The sequence below is a fragment of the Dasypus novemcinctus genome, chromosome 6 (genome assembly GCF_030445035.2).
Source record: "Dasypus novemcinctus isolate mDasNov1 chromosome 6, mDasNov1.1.hap2, whole genome shotgun sequence".
NCBI lineage: Eukaryota > Metazoa > Chordata > Mammalia > Cingulata > Dasypodidae > Dasypus > Dasypus novemcinctus.
Window position 1 is genome coordinate 108,148,453 of NC_080678.1, and position 14,847 is coordinate 108,163,299.

Here is a 14,847-nt window from a genome sequence, read left to right on the forward strand (position 1 = left end):
AATATGACCTTAGACTTTCTCTTTCAACCACTATCATACCCATATTAACACCGCTAGTTACACAAATGCTATGATGTGCTTTCACCATTTCTGTGCATTTCCAAAGATTTACAAAAAACCTTTTTAGCAATTCTGTGCAGATTAAACCTCAACTTTCATTCTCTAACCTCATTCTCTTTTCTGGTGACCTATATTCTAATTATTAACTCCATGAGTTTGCAATCATTACCTGGGTTGTTGAATAGCAGGATGGGACATTCAGTGGGGTGTGGGGTGCCAGGGGGCAGTGCAATGGCATGGGACTCCCAAGGTGCCTGGCTGCTGGGGGAGAGGGGGCCACTGCCGCTGCCTCATTGGCCACCCTCAGCCTGCGAGTGAGCAGACAGCTGCCTCTCCAGGCTCAGGGAGGAGGGAGCCTCAGGGCTCGGACCACCCATGGAGCTTCTCGCAGCTTTTCAACTGTCATCTCCTACAGCGTTCTGGGTGATGGGTCTAAACCTGTGGTCATCCTGTCTTTGAATTCTTCAAAATTTTATGTCCATTGAGGGTGACCTTTCTCATTTTCCAGCTATGATACCCATTTATAGTTTTAAAGTATCTTTTGTCATTTCTATGAATTTTTGTCAGAGAGGGCACTGCAGTATGTGCTCTGAAAGCCACTCTTATTCTGTTTAAGTGTGCACATCTATGAGAAGTGTTAGGTAGTGCTTGGGGGTGGGTAAGAATGGTTGTACAAGTTTTGGAATCAGGGAGATCTGGAATTAAATCTCAGCTCTAAAATGTCTTTTTTTTTAAGATTTATTTTCATTTATTTATTTCTCTCTCCATCGCATTCTTTGCGCTCGCCGTCTGCTCTCTGTGTCTATTCACTGTGTACTTGTCTTCTTAGGAGGTATGGGGAACAGAACCTGGGACCTCTGGTGTGTTTGGTGGTTGCCCAACTTCTTGAGCCACATCTGCTTCCCTAAAATGTCTTCTTTAAGGCCTTTGTTTAATATCAATCAAACTTACCTTCCCTATCTGTAAATGAGGAAAATAGTGTTTATTATTTCTTCTTTAATTATTAAATCGAAAAGTTTGTAAAGTAGTTTTCTCTTTCTTTTCAGCCACAGTAACCTGCACACTGAGCTGGTTGATGCCTGCCCTGTCAAGTCTCCATGATGCTGGGTCCCAAGGGAGGCGAAGGATTCGTGGTCAAGCTCCGTGGCTTGCCCTGGCCTTGCTCTATTGAGGATGTGCAGAATTTCCTCTCCAACTGCAAAATTCAAGATGGAGCGTCAGCCTTTCATTTCATCTGCACCAGGGAAGGCAGATGGAGTGGTGAGGCTTTTGTTGAACTCACATCAGAAGATTATACCAAGTGGCCCTGAAAAAAGGACAGAGAAACCAGAGGACAGAGATGTACTGACATATTCAAGTCTTAAACAGAACCAAAATGGGTGCTGAAGTACAGTGCCACATTTAGTACTAGTTAAGACAGTTCAAGTTGATACAGCTTATTTTCTAGGAAAACCCTTCTTTTGTCTATGCAAGGAACAGTAAGTGGTTATTTTTTTATTTTTTTAAAAAAATTTATGTATTTTTAAAGATACATAGATTACACAAAATATTATTTTTTACAGAAGTCTGTACTTTATGCAGTTACTCACAGTTACTATGCTATCATAACTGAAATTTCAGTTGTGCTGTTGGGAGACTGATATTTAATTGATGCCTTCTCTGATGTGGGAGTCCACTCTAGCAGGCTCCTTCAAGCATTCTGTCAACCCTGGATGTTGACTTGCCACCTGTTAGCTATAACTTGGATATTTAAATTTCTTAGTGCTTTGAGACTGTGTATTTTTTTGTATAAAGAAAGCAATTTTTTATTCAATATACTTCTCCTAAGATTGAAAAAAAAACCCAAAATCCTGGGAATGCAAGGATTGCCTCTGTAATATAGCGCTGTCACATTTTATGGATTAAATCAGGATTCACTCAAATTTAAAATAATAGGAATAAATATTTGAAAGTTGTAGTTAGTTCTCTTAATCTTTTAAAAATTGTCAGGAATCAGAATTTCAAAAAACTCTTGAATAGTAAAATGGGGACTATGTTGTTACTATATTTGGTCCCTTTAACTAGCACTCAAAACTTCAGTTCATTGCTTGCCTGTATCCTGTAAATGTTTAGTATGGCTTTGACAATTCTGTGACTGATCTGATGACTTGTGTTGCTATTTACTACTCAGTGTTGTTATAATTCAGAATCTTTTAAAGGTATCCATTGTTATGATTTGTTGGAAGAAAATATTTCTCTTTCAATAAAATTCTTATTTATTATGAAAACTAAAAAATAATTGAGAATCATTTTTGAAAACCGAGCTCACCCAAGTATTCATTTAGTAGTGATGTTAATGATGATTTTGTAAAATGTGAAAATTGATAACTCTGGAATAGATTTTGATTTTTAATAAAATTTGATTTTGTGTATGGTGCTGTTAAAATGATAGTCAACTGGGAAATGCTGGGGAAATAAAAAGCAGATTAAAACAAATTTCTTTAGAACATTTGTAGATTTATGTTCTTTGAGGGTGCAGCCTCTCTACATTATTCCCAATAGGAAAATTAGTAAGTACATAGGGAGTGACTCTTGCCATGTCTTCAGTTACACATTCCGTACTTTGCTGCTGTATATTGTAACATGGGTTTTGTTGTTGTTTTTTCATTTGGGTTTTAGACTTTAGAATATGCATGTAATTTTCACAAGAATGGGAGCATGCCTTATTTATTTATGTGTAATATTCTACATGATCCAGTGAAACTGAGTCTTTTAAAAATTAATTAAAAAATTTTTTTCTGAATCATAAAGTGAAACAGTGTTTATAGATCTTTGGACAATTATGCTTGTATATAATCTTAGAAATGGACTTGGCAGGTTAAGTCCATTTATATTTTGATACCCAGTAGCCTCCCAACGTTGCAGATGGTTATGGCCAGGAATAGTTGCCCAAACCTATACCAACCATAGATAATGATTATTCTTTTTAAACTTTTCTAATAAGTCAAAATGGTATTTCTGTGGCTTTTTTACATTTGCATTTACTTTTCAATAATGAAATTTATCAGTCATTAACTTTATTGTTTCTGCCTTGAATATTAGGCACATTCCACCTAAATACTAATATTTTACATTATTCACTTTAAGAACAGTAATTTACTTAAAAACTTCAAAAACTGAACTGATATAAAATTCTTTTTTATAATGGATGAGGTACAGGTACAATCTTATTCCAGATGGCTTGTTGTCCTAACAAGATTAATTGAAGATTAAATTCTTTCCCCATAGCTTTGAAATACATTTATCAAGTAAGAAATTCCAGTGTTCTTCGTTCTGGTACTTTTCTTCTATGGAAGCACTACCAAACAGGTTGGAATCTTACAGTAGTATATTTACATACCTCCATATCATTGTATACATCATTCATATCTCACCGTTATTTTACATTTTTTTCTTCTGATGAAGATTATAATTGTTCTATTTAATAATTTCACTAAAGTTGCTTTTAAAAATTTTGCCATTATATTTGGAAACTGAAATTTAAAATACAGTGAAATTTATAATCACTCAAATAAGATGAACTACATAGGTATAAACCTAAGGTGTAAACAAAACAAACCTTAGGTGTAAACAAAACAAACATACCCCAGGACTTTTATGCTGAAAACTACAAAACAGTGATTGAAAGATATCATAGTAAAGATGTCAATTTTCTTCAAACTGATATACAGTTTAATACTGTTCTCATAAGTCTGGCAAGAGATTTTGTAGCCATCAACAAGATTATTCTGAAGTTTATATGAAACACAAAGAAATTAGAATAGCTAAAATAATTTTGAAAAAAGAATAAAGTAGGAAGAATCACTTTACTCAATTTCAAGACTTATTACATAGTTATAATAATAAAAACTGTGATTTTGGCAAAGGGAGAGATATATTGATCAATGGACAGAATAGAGAACCCGGAAAGAACCCCCATAAAAAAAGTGCAAACGCATGGAAGGATAGGATTTTATCATGGTGCTGGAGCAATTGGTTATCCAGAGGCAAAACAAACGAGAACAGCAACCCCAAAGTGTCAACTTAAACCTTATTATACCTTATTCAAGAAATAACAAAATGGATCAAAGACTGAAATGTAAACTGTAAAACTGAAAAGTTTGGAAAAAATCTAGGAGAAAATCTTTGGAACCTAGAACTTGGTGAGCAGTTTGTAGAAATGACACCAAAAGCTTAAGTCATAAAAGAAAAACTAAATAAGTTTGACTTTGTCAAAATAAAAAACTTTTGCTCTGTGAAGGACCCTATTAAGAAGATGAATAGAGAAGCTACTGATGGGGAAAAACAGGTGTATGTCAAATATCTGACAATAGACTCATATCTAGAATATATTAATAATTCTTAAAACTTAACAGTAAAAATCCAATTAGAAAATGTGCAAAAGACACGAACAGACATTTCACCAAAGAGGATATAAAGATGTCAAATAAGCATGTGAAAAGATGTTCAACATCATTAGCCATTAGAGAAATGCAAATTAAGACCACAGGAGTTATCATTACATACCTATTAGCATAGCTAAAAAAACAACAGTGACAACACGAAATGCTGGGAAGGATGTGAAGAAACTGGATTTCATATGTTGCTGGTAAGAATGTAAAATAGTACAACCACTCTGGAAAATTGGTGTTTCTTAAACAACAAAACATGAAATTACCATGTGAAATTACCATGTGACTTAAACAACAAAACATGAAATTACCATATGCATTTACCCCAGAGAAATGAAAACTCAAGTCCTCCCCAAAACCTGTATTTGATTGTTCCTGGCAGCTTTGACTGTAATAGCTAAAAACTGGAAACAACCAAAATCCATTCAAGAGGTGAAAGGTTAAACAAACTGGTATATCCATACCATGGAATCCTACCCAGCAATAAAAAGAAATGAACTATTGATACATGCAACAACTTGGAAGGATTTCAAGGGCATTATGCTGAGCGAAAAACAGCCAATTTCAAGCAGTCACATAATGTGTGAGTCCATTTGTTTAAAATTCTCAAAATGACAAAATTAGAGCTGGAGAACAGAAGAGTGAATGCCAGGGATTAGGGAGGGTGGAGGGTGGGTGTGACCAAAAAGGGTACCCAAGGGAGATCTTTGTGGTGATGGAAGAGTTCTGGATCTGGATTGTAGTGTTAACAGAAATCTATACATGCGGTAAAATGACACAGAACTATACACATACTTTATACCAGTGTCAGTTTCCTGGTTTCAATAATGTACTCCAGTTAGGAAAATTGTAAACTATGGGGAAGTGGGTCCTGAAAGACCAATAACTGAGACTCAGTATCCCTCCCAGAGATGGCTCCCTTGTCTGTTTGCTGGTTGTCTGCTCGTTGTCTGTTTTTGTTTTTTGTTTTCCCCTTTAGGAGGCACTGGGAACTGAACCTGGGACCCCCAATTGGGAGGTGGGTACTCAACTGTTTGAGTCACATCTACTCCCCCTCAGTATATATTTTTAAAAGTAGTTTTATTCACACACCATACAATCCACCCAAAATGTACAATCAATGGCTTTCAGTATAATCACCGTTGTGCTTTCATCACCACAATCAATTTTAGAACACTGTCATAGCTCCAAAAAGAAGAAATTCTCACCCCTAATTCTCTCCTATTATTGACACTTAGCATTGGTGTGGTACCTTTGTTACAATTGATGGAGGAATATTAAATATCACTGTTAACTCTAGTCCATAGTTTGCATTAGGTGTATCTTTTTCCGTATACCACCTTATATTAACACCATATAATTTGTTCCAGTTCATCTAAAATTCAATATTAAGTGCTGCCTTCACATCTGGTAGAACCAGGAGGGCCTGGAAAGACCTAACCTAACTCTGTTCCTGTGGATAAGATCCTAGCCAAGCAACTCTACTTATCACGAGACCAGTCACGGCGTCTGCTTATCCCCCAGTAATGGGCTTCAGTCCCCTGCCAGTCCAGGGAATTTTCCCAACAAAACAATTACACATCCAGCAGGAACCAAACAGAGCCTGCCCCCCACAGCCCCTCCTTGCTCACTTTGCTCCCTAGTGCATCCCCCAGGTAGCCCTGTGTAGAACCTGATATTCTCTTGCCCAGTCTGTGTATATATGGCCCAATAAGCTGCCACTGATGGCGTCTGTCCAGTGGGAGGTGTCATGTATTCTGCCTTCCCTATAACCTGAGGCAGGAAGCCATACCTCACCTAAAGAGTGAAGGGAGGTGAAGGACACAACTGGGTAAGGGTATGAAGGACCTCTGGGTACAAGCTCTGTAACTCCCTGTGAATCTATAATTATTTAAAAAATAAGTTAAATCTATCATTTAGACTATTTGGAAAAGAGGAGCATATACAGCGTTTGCTAGAGCTAGCTTGTCCTGACAGGCTTGTATTGATTCCTGTAATTAATTTCAGGAATTTTGTTGGTTGCTAACCAGCCATTATTAAAATGTTAATGAGGGCATATGGGAATCTCCTCTATTTTTTCAAGGTAATATTTTGTGTGATCTATGTATCTTTTAAAAATAAATTAAAAATCTACTAAAAATGTTAATGATATAAATTTACCATGGAATAAATTATATTTAAAAACATTTTTACAAAATAAAATGAAACAGCAAGATGCAAAAACATATACAAAAACCGAAAACCCTGATGACATTTGATTGGATTAAAACAGTCTTTTCATTTAGGAAAGTGGTATGTATTTCTATTCATTCAAGACTTTCCCATCCCCCACCCCCCCATGTAGCACAGTCCAGCTTATAATTTTCTTCGGAGGTTTAAAAAAATTTTAATGCTAACTAATGTATATGTTTGATGCTACTGTGAATGAGAATTTATATTCTGGCTTTTCTTAAAGTAGAAGAAATGATAGATGTTATATTGGTCATCTCTCAATAATACTATGTTTGATTAATTGTTTTACGATATTTTCCATCGGAAAGATACTTTGTTTCCCTTTGAAATTAGGGGTGATCCTTGACATTTTGAGAATAACTTATTCCCCAATAAATTTTACTCTGATACTTTACGCTTGTATCAATTATACTTTCCTCAATCAATTATTACATTGGAGATTGCAAAATGGTGTTTTCTCATTTTGTCATTCCTTTTGCATACATTAGCTGGTGTTCTTTCAAGAAGAGGTGTTCTTTATTTTCTTTCTCATGTGTATCACTATAGACATGGATTTTAAGAATTTATTTATATTCAATATGTTACAATCAAATGTAGTCTTCATTTTTAAAAAGTCTGTTATTTTATGTAATTGTTTTAAATATCTCCTCTACATAAATTGAGAAACACATGGAACAATATTATAATTATTGCTTCAACCATCAAAATCAATTTAGAAAACTTGAAAGGAAAGTCTGTTGTACTTAATCATATTTTTACTCCTTTTTTCCCTTCTTTTTTTCACTTTCTTTTGCTTTCAAAAACTTCCTTTAGTTATTTTTTTAGGTTAGGTCTTCTGGTGACAAAGTCTCTTGGTTTACCTTTGTCTAAGAATTTATTAAATTTCCATTTATTCTTTTTTTTCTCTCTATTTTATTCTTTAATGAATTGTTTTTTTCTTGATGCTTTCAATAATTTTTTTCTTTATTTCATTTTCAGTGATGTGTTCTTCACTATGATATGTGTTGGCATGGATTTCTTTAGGTTTTTCCTGTCTGGGGTTCAGGCTGTAGACTTATGCCTTTTGTCAAATTTGAGAATTTTTCAGCCATTATTTTGCCAAATGATTTTTTAACTCTACCTTTTTCTCGTTTTGGACTCCAATGATGTAAATGCTATTATTTTTCCACATTGTCCTAGTAATTTTTTCAGTCTACTCTCTTTTCAGATTGGGCAATTTCTACTGTTCTGTCTTCAAGTTCACTGGTTTTTTTCAGCTGTCCTCTCTATTCTACTGTTGAAACCACCACTGAGTATTTTATTGCACTTGTATTTCTTTCAGTTCTAAAATTACCATTTGTTTCTTCTTTATATCTTCTCTTTCTTTATCAAGACTTAATTGTTCATAATTATTCATTGAAGCATTTTATGATAGTTGCTTTAAAATCCTTGTCAGATAATTCCAACCTCTGGTTCATCCCACTGTTGGTGTCAGCCTTGATTGCATTTCTCATTCAAGTTGTGGTTTTCCTCGTTCTTGGCATGATGGGTGATTTTTTTTATTGTATCCTGGGTATTATGTTACCAGAGTTTGGCTCTCATTTAAATCTTTGTTACACAAGACCCCCTCTGATGCAGCAAAGGCCAGAGAGAGGGGCACTGGTAGGGGTGAAAGTTGGGGTTCTCCTCTTAGCCTCCATCGACAGCAGGGCAATAAATATTCCTCAGTCAGACAGGGCAGGAGTGTGGGTCCAGGCTCTTCCCTGAGGAAACCACATGGATGGGAGAGGGAGAGGGGCCTAGTCGCTCCTCCAAAGTCGTCTACACTGACATTTAAAGCAGGTGCAGGGCTTATTGCTGGAAGCTCATGAAAATCCTAGCTTCACACTCAGCCTTTCTTGACACTGTTGGAGGAGGAAGCTAGCTATAATTATGTAAAAGGATGGAAGGCTAAGCTCCCCACTGGGTGGAGGTAGGTCTGCAGCTTTTATTATTATTACTACTACTACTATTGTGTATAGTTGAATATATCAGTTATTGTCTAAATGTTTTCTGTCTTACTATGTTGACCTTTTCCTTGTCCTCTGTTTAGAGAACTATGATTTTTGTTGGGGGTGGTCTTATCTGTACCTGTCAGTGTTTCCAGATTGCCTGCTTCTCCAGGCCCCAGTTTGGGATATATGATGCAAAAAGAAAGTGCTTGGAACTCACTGCTATGTTTTTCCTGTTTTTTATTTGAAACAGGGCAATTTTATTGATGCATATTATTTCCTGGGGTTTTCAGGTCCCTGGCCATCTGCCTTCTTATCCCTGACTTTCAGTCTTATTGTATATAATGTCCATGACTATTAGCTTAGTTAGAGGAATAGGAGAAGTGTGTCTACTTAATTTCCTATACTTTCTACTTAATGCTCAAATTTTGTCCAGTGGGAGCCCCTTCAAATTGGGTCTGATGTCTTATTTATTTATTTATTTATTTATTTATTTATTTATTTATTTAATCTTCCCTTGCCCTCCCACCCCAATTGTCTGCTCCCTGTGTCCATTTGCTGCATGATCTTCTGTGTTCAATTCCATTCTTGTCAGTGGCATGGGGAATCTGTGTCTCTTTTTGTTGCATCATCTTGCTGTGTCAGCTCTCCGTGTGTGTGGTGCCATTCCTGGCAGGCTGAACTTTCTTTTGCACTGGGCAACTCTCCTTATAGGGCACACTCCTTGCACATGGGGCTCCCCTACTTGGGGCACACCCCTGCATGGCATGGCACTCTCTGTGTGTATCAGCACTGCGCGTGGGCCAGCTCCACACTGGTCGAGGAGGCCCTGGGTTTGAACTGTGGACCTCCCATGTGGTAGGCAGATGCTCTATCTGTTGAGCCAAGTCCGCTTCCAGGTCTGATGCCCTTTTGATGTGACATTGTTATTCTTTTTTGCACTTCCCTGTACTTTGTCAAATCACAATGTCTCAGGCTCACCTTCTACTTTCTTTGTCCCCCTGGACAAGATAAAGGAATGTCACAAAAGACAAAGCAGGGTGGTGATGGTAGCACAACACTGTGAATATAATTAGCAGCATTAAATTATATATTTGAAAGTGGTTAAAAGGGGAGATTTTAGGTTGTATATAAGTTACTAGAATAAAAATAAAATAACCCAAAAAAACCATAGGACTGTACAACACCAACAGTGAACCCTAATGTAAACTATGGACTATAGTTAATAGTACAATTATAATATTCTTTTAGCAATTATAACAAAGCTTCCACACTAATGCAATATGTCAATAATGGGAGGGAAGTATATGGGAACTTGGTATTTTCTCCATGATTTTTCTGTAAACCTACAACTTCTCTAATAAAAATTTTATTAAAAAAATAAAGCATTGGTAGCAGAGTGAGGACTGTTTGGAATTTAAAAAGGGTAAAATGCTAAGTAAACCAAGTACAATGTATAATTCTTTTTTTTTAATGTATAATTCTTGACTTGATCCTGTTTTTTTTTTTTAAACAACTTCAAAAATCTTAATAAAAGTGTTATAATAGACATTCTTGGGATAACTGGGGAAATTTGAGCAGGAACTTGATAGATTTTTTTTTATTTCTGTTAAATTTTATAGGTGTGATAATGGTATTGTGATTATGAAGGAATATGTCCTTAATTGTAAAAGATTCATGATGACATATTTAGGGCTGAAGTGTCATCATGTCTGCAATTTATTGACCAAGATTGGTTTTCTCTTGAACAGGCTGCTGGCCTTGCTCCTTGCATGCCCCTACAGTCTCCCTCCTCCAACCTGACTACTTTGAAATTTATCTTGCAACTGAAGGACTGCAGAGAAAAACAACTCAGACTGCAGGGGAAAAAGGAGGGGAAAGACAAGTTCAGATACTAGCTATTCCAAGCTATCAGCCTTGGCCCTTCCTTCCCCCTCTTCCCTTCCTCTGTCCCAGCTCTTACAGATGACAGGTGGCCTAATTACTGCAGAGTAAAACAATCTAACCAAGTGCTCCTAACTCCAATCTCATTAAACTACTGCCAATGTCAAAGATCAAACCTCTACCATCCTCCAAACCACACGCAGCTCTTGAAAAGCTTGCTGTCCTTTTTATCAATGGAGTTGAGGTCTACTCTCTCTCCCCTTCCTTGGTAGCTATGAATAAAGTCGTCCTTGCCTGTTTCCCACAGTCCAGTACAGCTTTTTTTTTTTTTAATATTTCTTTCAAATGGCTCAGCACAAATAAAAATTAGTACATACAAATAAAGAAAACATGTCAAAATATTAACAACTGGTGACTCTAGGTAAGGTATGAATATATCTATTGCTCATTGAATTCTATTGCATTTCTATTTGAAATGTTTGTAAGAAAATGCCAGGTTTTGTTTGACCAAGAAAAAGATAGTTGTTTACTGAAACATGCTATGTAACACTTATGCCCTTCAAATCGTGTTTTTTGTGAAATGTTAAAAGGTTGTATACAGTCCTTTTAAGATTGACAAGGCTGTGTGAAAATTTTCTTATAAAACAGACTAAGTAAACTACAGGAGTGTGTGTGATAAGCTCATGTGTCAACTTGGTCAGGTGATGGTGTCCCATTGTTTGGTCAGGGCAAGCACTGGCCTGCCTTGTTACTGTGAGGATATTTCATGGACTTAAATAATCAGTAAGATGATTGCATCTATGGCTGATTAGATCTACAATCAACTGAGATAGCTTTCAATGAGGAGAGAAGTTTGAGCCAATCAGTTGGCGGCCTGAAAAGAAGAGGTAATGGGAAGCGGATGTGGCTCAGGCGATGGGACTCCAGTCTACCATACAGGAGGTGCAGGGTTCGATCCCAGGTGCCTTCTGGTGAAGGTGATCCGGCTGGAGTGGCAAGCTGGCCCAAGAAGAGAACTGACTTGCATGGCATGCTGGCCTGTGCAAGAGTGCTGGCCTGTGCAGGAGTGCTGACGCAGCAAGATGATGCAACAAAAAAAGACACAGAGGAGAGACAGGAAGGGATGCAGCAGACCAGGGAGCTGATTTGGCATAGGAGAATGAGCACCTCTTTCCTACTCCGGAAGGTCCCAGAATTGGTTCTCAGTGCCACCTAAAGAAAAAACAAGCAGACGCAGAAAAACACATAGTAAATGACCACAGAAAGCAGAGAGCCAGCATAAAAACAATGAGGGGGCTAGGAAAAAAATGTATAAATATTAAAAAAGGAGATGTGATGATTTCAGCAGCCAGAAGAGAGAATTTCCATTTCTATTTCCGCCAGCCTGGGAAATTCATTGAAAAACTTTGATCAGAGTTCCCAGCCTGCCCTACAGAATTGTGCAACCCACAGTCACTTGAGACAATTCATATAAAACTCTAATATTTACACATATTACCTGTTGGTTCTGTCTCCCTAGAAAACTCTAATACAAGGAACGATCCTTTCAGTTGGTGTGCATGAGACACTATACTAGCTTTACAATATTTTATCAACTCCATTACTTCAGCTACCCCACCAGCCCTGTGCGCTTTACTGCCAGGAGCAAAGCCCTGCTGTCACCGCGCTGTTCCTCCTTCCAGCTCCTTCCGCTTAGAGTCCGAATAAGGCATTCCACGTGGGGTAGCGCCCGCCCCCTGCCGCCCCCTGCCGCCCCCTGCCGCCTCCCTGCAGCCCCCTGCCGCCCCCCGCTGCTTCCCTACCGGCCCCCGCCGCCCCCTGCCGGCCCCTGCGGGCTCCTGGCAGTCCCTGCGGCAAGCCGCACCGCGCGGAGCCCAGGGCGCCAATCAGCCGCTGGGGCTGACGGGAAATGGACCTTGGTCCCCGTTGCGCGGGAAACGGGTAAGGCCCCTCTGCGCAGGCACCATCTCGCTCGATCTCCCCGCGAGCGCGGGCGCTGGCGCGGGCGGCGTGGCGCATGCGCGGAAGAGCTCGCGGAGGCTGGGGAGGGCCCTGCGGCTGAGCCGGAGCCGGAGTCGGGCTCTCAGGATAGGCCTCCGCGGGGCGCTCTCTGGCTTCTTTCGGGTGCTCTTCGCTATGCCCTCCGCCCCTTTCCTGAAGGACCCTGCGTGCCTCCGAGAGGTGTTGCGTTGAGCCCTCGCCCACCGGGAGGTCGGGAGAGTCCCTTGCCACAAGTCGAGGGCCGAAGCGCGTTTCCCCGGAGCCCCAAGCCGCAGGGGACGGGCTCCGGTGAGCGCGTCCACGGCGACCTCCCTTCCCGTTTCCTCCTTCCAAACAGCGATTCTACTCAAACTGAGCATTGTGTGCTTCACGGCAGGAGCCCAAGGACGGCACTGTCCTGTGTCAGATGTGGCCTCCGTTTCATTATGTGACCATTGTGTTTCTAGGTCCTTGGTGTCCTATCAGAGCACTACTATCCAAGGGTTCTGGGCCTGATCGGAACCGGCCAGTCTGTGTATCCCCAGAGGTCCGGGATTATTTGCGTTCTTTGAAAGACTAGCCTGAGATCCTGGGGTCAGAGAGCTCCAAGGTTTGGAGCTCTGATGTCTGTTCCGACTCAAATGATTTTGTCGCCTAGGCCCAGGTCCTGGTTCCTGGGAACAAAGCCGCTCTTGTGTGGCAAAGAGGGAACCTTGGGAAATGAAATCCCACCTGGAAGATGGCCCACCCTCAGAGCTTCAGAGCAGAGAGGCAGAAGAGCCAGAGAAAGCGAAACCTACCTGTGAATGGCTAGAAGCAATTTGCAATCCTTGAGCTCCATCCAGAAGCCACCCCAAACTGTAATAGGAGCTTTGAGCCAGATTTCAGAAGAGACAGGTGAGCTGGGGCCAAGGCAGAGGGGCCGGCCTGCCCAGGAAGTGTTGCTTCATTTGAGGATTTGAGAGGGTGTGGTCTGGAGGTGGAAAAGAAGTGCCACCTACTCTAAGGAAATTCCTCTCAGTCCTCCCTAACTGCCCTCGACTCCTTTCAAACGCCCCACATTTGCAGGTGACAGGGGGCCTGGCTCCATGCCCCTTAGCAGACGGGGCGCTGAGAGATGCTGCTTCCATCCTGACTCCTGGGCTCAGAAGGTCGTGGGGGAAGGGCATCCTGGATTGCCAATTTCTGCCTAACATGAAAGATGAGAACTGCTGAGTCCAAGAGGGTGAATGTGCAGTCAGGTTTTCTGGTATAGTTAAGTAAAAAAACAGTTTCTTTTCTTTTCATTTTTATTTAAAGGTGGTACCAGGGATTGAACCCAGGACCTGGCATATGGGAAGCAGGCGCTCAGCCACTGAACTACATCAAAACTGGTTTCTGTCAAAAGATGGAGAAACTACTACCAACATAGAGAAGGGCCAAAGGACATTTTCCTATGGGAGGGCATTCTAGTCACCTGGCAGGTGGAGCTTTTTAGGCAAGAGAATCCAGGAGGGGAAAGGCAGGTTAGATTTCTTGTGGTCTCATTCTTTCTTTTTTCTTCCCCAGCTCCCCCCTTCATTGTTCTCTCCATGTTTCCCAGAGCAGCAGAAAATGGACAAATCTCAGGTGAGCTGTTTATTTTATTCCTTACTTTGTTTACTGTGTCTTGTACGAGGTCCTTAAGGTCTGTAGTTGAGAATGGGAATGCAGAAACGGATGGAAGTTAACATCAGGAATAATACACGGAAGGCCATCAATATCAGGACAAAGTGGAATACAGAACTATATAGGCGCTATGATGTTATAGCTGATTTGTCTGATCTTTTGCAGGGCATAGCAACAATGCAGACATTATCTGTGATGTGATTTGCATTGACCATGGAAAGAAATCATGCTAAATCCTCATGAGGCATTTAGAGCTCTTGGCATTGAAGTCTAGACAATGTTCCTTTCCTGGTTTTTGTAAAGGTAACATAGACATGCTTTCTAAGTGAGTACCTGAAATCAGCGCAGCCTGCAGCCTCCCGTTGATCCTCAGGGGAAGCATGGCACTGTGTCAGAGGTGAACTCAGCCAATCCAGGTTTCCAGGGGCCAAAACACCTTGGTCCCGTGGATTGCTTTCTGATGGTCCTAATTGAGCCGGGCATAGAATTTAGGATATCTCTGAAAAGAAAGGCTTGTATCACCTTCAGATAATCTCTGTAAATATTATGTATACATGGTGCAGGAGATAGATTTCAAGTTGTGCGTTCTGGCAGATGTTTTCCCATTTCCCTTTGGCATTTTAAACTGCTTCACTTTGTGGATC

General features: G+C 39.9%; 2 long non-coding RNA genes across 3 annotated transcripts in view; both read left to right on the plus strand.

Annotated features, from left to right (window-relative positions):
- LOC131278783 (uncharacterized) overlaps window positions 1–2,535 on the plus strand; it is a 56,392-nt gene extending 53,857 nt beyond the window's left edge. For both annotated transcript variants that reach the window (XR_009186220.1, XR_009186219.1), the window contains exon 4: window positions 1,107–2,535. This is a non-coding gene — a long non-coding RNA (uncharacterized lncRNA). The remainder of the gene's footprint in view (window positions 1–1,106) is intronic.
- Window positions 2,536–13,328: 10,793 nt separating this feature from the next.
- LOC131278782 (uncharacterized) overlaps window positions 13,329–14,847 on the plus strand; it is an 80,280-nt gene continuing 78,761 nt past the window's right edge. The window contains exons 1-2 of the long non-coding RNA XR_011649083.1: window positions 13,329–13,453; window positions 14,105–14,164. This is a non-coding gene — a long non-coding RNA (uncharacterized lncRNA). The remainder of the gene's footprint in view (window positions 13,454–14,104; window positions 14,165–14,847) is intronic.